The 7,201-nt window shown below is 38.0% G+C and overlaps 1 non-coding gene across 1 annotated transcript; it reads left to right on the top strand.

Moving 5' to 3' along the window:
• The first annotated feature begins 5,133 nt into the window (after positions 1 to 5,133).
• LOC125615038 lies at positions 5,134 to 5,252 on the top strand. The gene has a single exon (XR_007345611.1). It is a non-coding gene; the product is annotated as a 5S ribosomal RNA (ribosomal RNA).
• The last annotated feature ends 1,949 nt before the right edge of the window (positions 5,253 to 7,201 follow it).

The following is a 7,201-nucleotide window of genomic DNA, read 5'->3' as shown; positions in this document are numbered from 1 at the left end:
GAACTAACTTTAGGAAAATAAGTTTAATCTCATTTACTGATTTTGGCGTCATTACTTGAAGTTTAAATTAATCAATTTCACCATGACATGAAGCAAACAATACTGAGCTGAGAGTCATGGAAGACACTGGTTGGTCTCTGTCTTAATGTTAGATGGGAAGAAAATTATATCATCTCATAGGCGAGAAATCAAGATCCAGAAAAGTGACATGTCCAAGACAGAAAAAAGGTTCCTTCTCTTTCTACATTTATAGAGTTAAGCTGTCTGGTATGGAGTCCACTGGCCACATTTGGGTCTTTACATTTAAATTAATTAACTTAAAAGCATTAAAATTCAGTTCTTTGCTTGCACTAGTCATATTTCAAGAGGCTTTCGGCTGCCTAATTGGACAGTGAAGGCTACAGAACATTTTGCTGTTGAAGACAGTTCTGTTGGTGAGTCCTGTCCTAGGGTTTTACTGATTTCCTTAGCTCTTAGGAAGAAAAAGCAACTGTTTGCTTATACGTTTTCTACTTTTATGAGATGATTTGGCATCTTAGGGGCAAATCACTCTTGACGATTTGAACTCAACAATGTCATTCCAGGTTAAGACATGTTTATGCATGAGAAAAAAAATGCATAGAAAACTAGACCATCTATAGACCCTTCATGAAAAATTTTAAAAAATAATAATAATTTGAAGACATAGTCTAACTAATTGAGGTGACAAAGAAAATTAAAGAGGGTGGTTTCTATGATCTGAATGTGTCCTCCTAAATTCATATTTAATTGAAACTTAGTTACCAATGTCATGATATAAAGAACTGAAACATTTGGGGGTGGTTAAATCATGAGGGGCAGAACCATCACGGATGGGATTAGTGCCTTATCAAAGGGCAAAAGGGGAAAGTCCCTTTCTTCTATTTCTTATGCCAAAGACATAAGATGAAGACCTGCTGAAGATACAGCATTTGTCCCCTTGGAGGATTCAGCATGCCAGGCGCCATCTTGAAAGCAGAGAGTAACCCTCACCAGGCACCAAACCTGCTGGTGACTTGAGCTTGGACTTTCCAGCTTCCCAGATATTTTGTTATGGAAATGGAAGTAGGCAGTGGTGAAATCAGAATACGAAAGTTTGAATATTGTGTACCAAAATCAATTATCTGTCTAAATAAATGTCATTTAAAGCTCTGTCTAAATTAATGAGGTTGCAAAGTAAATGCAACCTCCCCTAGAAAGCCCCAAAGCAAATACAACATAAAGATAATTCAGCATATAGTCTGGAATTTAAAATAAGAGACACTAGGGCTGAGGGTTTAGCTCAGTTAGCAGGAGTGAGGCTCTGAGTTTGATCCCCAGCATCATAAAATACATACATAGATAAATAAAGACTAACAAAGTAGCATAAAAAATTCTCAAGGTTGACCTTGACAGTGAGGTGAACTTGCTCAGATTGCTAACATAGTCCTGGTGAGACTATCAATAGGTATAATTCTTCAATATGCATTAAGAACCTTAAAAGGTTTAAGCTTCTCCTACCCTGCCATTCTACCTAAAGGAAAAAACCTTAAAAACATAAAAAAAAAATAATAGTACCAAAGAAAATTAAGATCATCATTGCAGCCTAGTGAACAGAAGCCCAAGGAAAGAAATCATATCCAATAAGAGAAAAATAATTGATTTCTAATGATATAAAGTATAATTTCAGGGCTGGGGCTGTAGCTCAGTAGCAGAGCACTTGCCTAACATGTGTGAGGCACTGGGTTTGATCTTCAGCATCACATAAAAATGAATAAATAAAAATACAGGTATTGTGTCCATCTGCAACTAAAAAATATATGAAATATATAGAGAGAATTTCACACACCCATTAAAAATCATGATAGTGAAAAAGAGTATTGGAGAAGTATCTATGATAGGGAATTAAGGATTAAAAAAAAAAGAAATAAAAGAATGATAACGGTTAAAACTTATTCAGTGTTTAGTAAGTACCAGTCACTTTTCTTAGGGCTCTACATATATTTTTATCAAACATCTACAGGCAAGATCCTTATGATCTGCCCTGGGCCCCTCAAGTCACTAACTGACAGAGCCAGCCATGAATGCAGGTCCCTCTCATGCAAAGCCTGTGTTCCTTATCACCTTCTTTATGGGACACTCTAAGCATCATGCTCTCAGCTTGTAAAAAATAAAATAAAATAAAACAAAAAAGTATACGCACATTTAGAAAACATCCCAGCTGGAAATTCACCAAAACCTTAACAGGGGTTGTCTCTGAATAGCGGGATTACAGATCATGTTTATTTTCTTCTTCAAATTAGTCTCTATTTTTAAATCATCCTGGCAATGAACATTATTCAACAATCAAGGAAAAAAAATATTTAATGAAAAAAGAGAGGCTATCTTCATACACAGATTTGTACATCCAGGGGGAAAAAATAATAATTCAAAAGGCAAAGCTAAAAATGGAATTCCAAAGTGTTGCCTGGAAATTAGTGGGAGTTCAAAGGAGTTAAATAAAAGATGGAAAATTGGAGGTATGCCATTGCTAAATCTTTAAGCTCTTCCAAAAGGTTTCTGTTTGCGGTTGTTGGTTTCTATCTCTCAGACCTCAGCTTAACTGATGAGCATTTACACAATTACTGAACACTTAGAAGCCACTCAGGGGCTCTAACCTTATGAGTCTGCCTTGTTGCTGTTGTTATTTTATTCTAATGAATTTGTTATTGGATTAAAAGGTGAGTTTACCATCCACCGAGCCCTGTACACCCCCTGCCCTGACTTTTATTATCATTATTATTATTATTTTTTAAATCAGGCAACACTTGGTTGAACAAACCTGACCCTGAAAAAATGCCTCCTGGCACGATGTCCAAGAAGTCTAGCAGAAGTTTGTATGATTATCTTGATGAGGGAGTACAGTTTAGTCTAGTCTCTTTTTTTGTTGAATAACACCATCATCCACAGTCCCCCCAACAAATAGGAGTACCAGCTTTACCTTGCCTGGGTGTTCATCAAACACTGTGGTCCAAAGGGGTCATAAAAGATGACTTCACACACTGCCGCAAAGCCACTACAAGGCATGCACACATTTGTCATCTTCATGATCACACTTCAGTCTGCCAGGGGATTCTCTGCAGTGTGCAAAAGGACCGTTCCAAATTTCTGTGCTTAGTTCCAAGGCAGCAACTTATAACCCCTCAATTCAGCATTTAAAAAAAAATATGCTCTGGAAAGTGGCATATTAATCATTAAAACTTGAGTAATCCATTTATCTGGGTCTATGATCTAAATTTCTCTTTCAGTATTCTCACTTTTTAGACCCCAGGAAAGGAAGAATAGGTGATGTCCAAAGCCCAGGACCTGGGTTTGAATTCTGCTCTCATTTACTAGACAAAATTTGAACAAGTGTTTCATTGCTAGGAGTTTGACTTTCCTAAGAATTAGAGAACTGGCATCAAGATTTAAGAGATAATATATTAAAAAGCCTAGGTGGTGCCTGGCACATAATATGTGTTTAATAAACACACTGTCTATTCTGCTCATCATCACTCTCAGAAATGTGCCTGTTCTACAGTGAACTCCTTCAGACCTGAAACCCAGTGAAGGTAGTTTAGGCCATGTTCTTTGTTTTCATTTAGAACTGAGAGAGCTTCCTGGAGATGGAAAAAACATTTTCTGTCTCAAAATGGAAGAAAGCAGAACTTACATTAAATTTCCTCTAGGCCCCATGTATTTGCATGCTGTATCCTGCCTTGAAGAACCAGATGGTAAGTCTTCCATGCAAATCACTATTTTCTGTGCACTTGGATAATTCACCCAAGAGGATGCATGAGCATCCAAAGCCAGTACCCCAGAGGATTCCTGTTCTATTCCTTTTCCTATGTTCTCCTTTTCCTGTGGTAAGTGTGAAAGACATTGCAGAGTGTGTTAGTTTTGTCTTGCCAACATGGGCCCAAGTTTGCTTTACTTGTCAACTCAATGTCATACCCTCATTTCATAGTATTCAGTGTGTTTAGAGTTATATCTTCCTGATCTTTTGTTGCAGGCAGTACAGGTTGGGAAATGCCACGTAACAAAAAAATCCCAAATTCTCAGTGGTCTAAAGTGAAAATCATTCTAAAAAATTTTTCTCTGAAAAAGACACAGTCAAAATAACAAAAAGACAAGCCACAATCTGGGAGAAAATATCTGCAAAAGATACATCAGATAAAATTCTTTTATACAAAATACACGAAGAACTCTTACAATGGAAGAATAAGAACACCAACAACTTGAATGCAAATAGGCAAAAGATTTGAACAGATCACTGACCAAAGAAGATCTATGAACAACAAATATGCATATAAAATGATACTCTGTACTATATGTCATTTGGGAATTGAAAATTAAAGCAATGGTAAGATTCCACTAACATTTATTATTAGAATGGCTAAAGCCTCAAACAATGCTGAGGAGGTGGAGCATCCTTTCATTCATTGCTTTGGGGAATGCAAAATGGTACGACCAATTTAAAAGTTTCTCATCAAATTAAACATGCTTTTACCATATGATCCAGCAATCATGTTCCTTGTGATTTACCAAATGAGTTGAAAACTTATGACCACACAAAAGCCTACTGTACATGGTCGTTTATGGCATGTTTATTCAGACATTGGAATATTCCTCTGTGGTTAAAAAAAAATTACTCTCAAACCACAAAAAGACATGAAGGAAATTTAAGTGCATACTCCTAAGTGAAAGAAGCCAGTTTGAAAAAGCTGTATATTGTATTATTCCCACTACATGACACCCTAAACAGGGCAAAATCATGGACACAGTCAGTGACTAGGGAAGGCTGAAGGGGCCGAGGCAGGAAGGGACAGGGAAAGAGGATTGTTAGGATAGCGATGCTGCTCTATACGACAAGATAATGCTGGATGTGAGTTTTTATACGTGTCCAAACCCATAGAATGGACAACATCAAGAGTGAAACCCAATGTCAACTATGGGCTCTGAGTGACAATGACGTATCAGTGTGGGTTTATCAAGAGTCACAAGCGTAGTGCTCTGGTGGGGGATGTTGGTAACAGGGGAGGCTTTGGGGGGGCATGGAGTAAATGGAAAATTTATAGCTTCCACTCAATTTTTTTCTATGATTTAAAATCATTCTGAGTCTACGGCCATACCACCCTGAACGCGCCCGATCTCGTCTGATCTCGGAAGCTAAGCAGGGTCGGGCCTGGTTAGTACTTGGATGGGAGACCGCCTGGGAATACCGGGTGCTGTAGGCTTTAAAAAATAAATAAATAAATAAATAAATAAAAATAAAATCATTCTGAAAAGTAAAATCTATTTTTTAAAAAATGATTGCATATCCGAGAAGTCAAGTGGCGTGGTTAAGGTCATACAAAAGAGTGCCTTTCACATAGTGGAAAGATGTTTGTTGAGTGAATGAGGGAAGCCATGTAGGAATTCATGAAATAGCAAAACAATGACAGCCAGTTTGCAAATACAGGTGACCTGATTCCTGATACAAGGCTCTTTCTGTTGAGGTCATACCACCTCCCATTTCCCTCCCGACCCCTGCTCCCAACTCAGGTCACTAGCTGCCACCTTCCACCTTCAGGAAAGTTTCTGGGTTTGATTTGTCTGGCTGTATAAAATAATTTGGATTCCTGAGTACTTGAGCAACAGATAGCAAGCAATCGCAATCGTCTGAAAACATAAGCATGCACACAGACCCCTACGTATGTGTAAAATCCACCCCACTTAGAAGAACTTGCACAGCAGAGTTGAAGGAAATAAGAATCCGGATAATTCAGACTAGAAGTCTATTACCAAGAAGGAAAAAATGCAATCAGGATCCCTAAATCCACAGAGTGTTCTTAGTTTGAATTTTGATCCACTCTGACAATGGCGCCGAGCTTTCAGAGATGTCATTGTACTAAGGAAACACCTGTGAATCCTGAGGTTCACCTGAGAACTTGGAAGACTGAAGAAATTAAAAACAAGACAGAGAGACAGAGAGAGAGGGTGAGAGAGAGAGAGGGAGAGAGAGAGAGAGAGAAGGCAGTGTTGGGGGGAGAGGTAGAGGAAGAAAAAGAGGAAGAGGAGGAGGAAGATGAAGAGGAAGAGAGGGATAACCAGAAGGAGGAGGAACAGTAGGAAGAGACGAACAGAGAGCATTAGATTGAAAATGTCCCCGGTACCAAGCAGAAGAGAGAGAATGAAAAATTCCTCATCTATGAGAATCAAAAACTGCATAGGAGCCAAATACATCTGTTGAATGTTCAAAGTGACAAAATGCAGCTCAGAGGGAGAATGCACTGAATCATTAAAAAGATTCCTAAGAAACTTAACAAGTACATCTAGACACTGCTCAAGTATGTGCTCTGATGGCTCATGGAAACATCCTGATTCAAGAGGCTTGGAAAACGCAGCCTTCTTGCCTGGATGACTCACCCCCTCTCCACCCCCACCCCCGCCCCCCAGGAGACAGCAGGAAATCAAGGTAACCGTAATTGGGAGTTTCTTGGGATCAGATAAAATCCTTTAAGTTGTGCCCGCATGGAGGTATCAAAGCATTTGGGGGATGGATGTAAGAAATCAAGGTGAATTATTTCCTACTAATTAATCAATTAATTGTAATGGTGAATACAGTTAAGTTTCAACATTTTAATAGTAGAAAGCAATAAGCAACAAAAAGTTTTCCTCAGTGAAAAAAAATCTGCCAACTCCTCTTCCAATTCTCTTTCCATAAATAATGATCAATTTCTAGTGTATTCATCTATGCATACTGTTGTACACATGCAAACCAAAATGAGTATTTGTTTGAATATTTCCTCCTAATTTAAATGCTAACCTACATTTCAAACTACTCTGCACCTTGCCTTTCTTCACTTAAAATACAACTTGAGATCAAACTGTAAAGTTGAACAGGTATAAAAACCAGCGAAATAGCTCTAATGCAAATCTCTAGGATATAAGTAGAAAGAAAAACAGTAGTTAATCAAGTAAGGTTTGAACCCAGCATATTTTGACTCCCCACCCTAAGTGGGATGGATACGTTCTAAGGATAAAAGGAATTATAAAGAAACCTGAGTTTTGTTTAGTTTCTGTGTTGTTTAGTAACGATAGAGGGTAGTTGTTCTGAAACAGTTTTGAGTGTATTTGTATAACAGAAAAATAAGGAAACAAATGGGATGCAGTCTAGAAGCAGTTGTTCTTCTGTAGGTTCTGA

The sequence above is a fragment of the Marmota marmota genome, unplaced genomic scaffold, assembly GCF_001458135.2.
Source record: "Marmota marmota marmota unplaced genomic scaffold, marMar, whole genome shotgun sequence".
In the NCBI taxonomy this organism is placed as follows: Eukaryota; Metazoa; Chordata; class Mammalia; order Rodentia; family Sciuridae; genus Marmota; species Marmota marmota.
This window is presented reverse-complemented; position numbering and strand designations above follow the sequence as displayed.